Source organism: Oculina patagonica, chromosome 7 (assembly GCF_052425735.1).
Source record: "Oculina patagonica isolate OP01 chromosome 7, crgOcupat, whole genome shotgun sequence".
NCBI classification, from domain to species: Eukaryota; Metazoa; Cnidaria; class Anthozoa; order Scleractinia; family Oculinidae; genus Oculina; species Oculina patagonica.
Window position 1 is genome coordinate 17,763,274 of NC_135764.1, and position 791 is coordinate 17,764,064.

Sequence of the window (791 nt, forward strand, 5' to 3'; positions counted from 1 at the left end):
AGAAGATTTAGTCATTTCCCACTGGGGCACGACATTCTCGCGATTTATGACAAAGTAAAGGAGTTTGATGAAAAAAGTGTTTTCAGCCCGAGATCAGAAGGTTTTGGCATTTCCTCACTGGAATATCAGAAATCTAGAAATTTTTAGCAAAGTGAACAAGTTTGTGGAAAATAGGGTTTTTAGCCCAAGATGAGAAGGTTTTGTCATTTCCCCACTGGGGCACCACATTCAAGCCGTTTTATGCAAAGTGCAAGACTTGGTGAAAAACAGCGTTTTCTACCCGAGATCACAAGGTTTTGTCATTTCCTCACTGGAACACCGCAATCTAGCATTTTTGGCAAAGTGATCGAGTTTGTGGAAAATTGTGTTTTCAGCCTGAGTTCATTTTTGAGTTTTGTCATTTCCGCACTGGAGTTCCACATTATAGCCGTTTTAAGTAAAGTGAATGAGTTTGTCGAAAACAGCGTTTTCAAGCCGAGATGAGATGGTAAGAAGATTTTGTCATTTCTGCACTGTGGCACGCCATTCTCGCGGTTTAAGGCAAAGTAAACGAGTTTGTTAAAAAAAACCGTTTTCTAGCCGAGATGAGAAGGTTTTGTCATTTCATCAGTGGAACACCGCATTCTTGCAATTTTAGCAAAATGAACGAGTTTGTGGAAAGTAGAGTTTTCAGCCCGAGATGAGAAGGTTTAGTCATTTCTGCAGTGCGGAACCACATTCTAGCCGTTTATAGCAAAGTGAACAAGTTTGTTGAAAATAGTGTTTTCAGCCCAAGATCAGGAGGGTTTTGT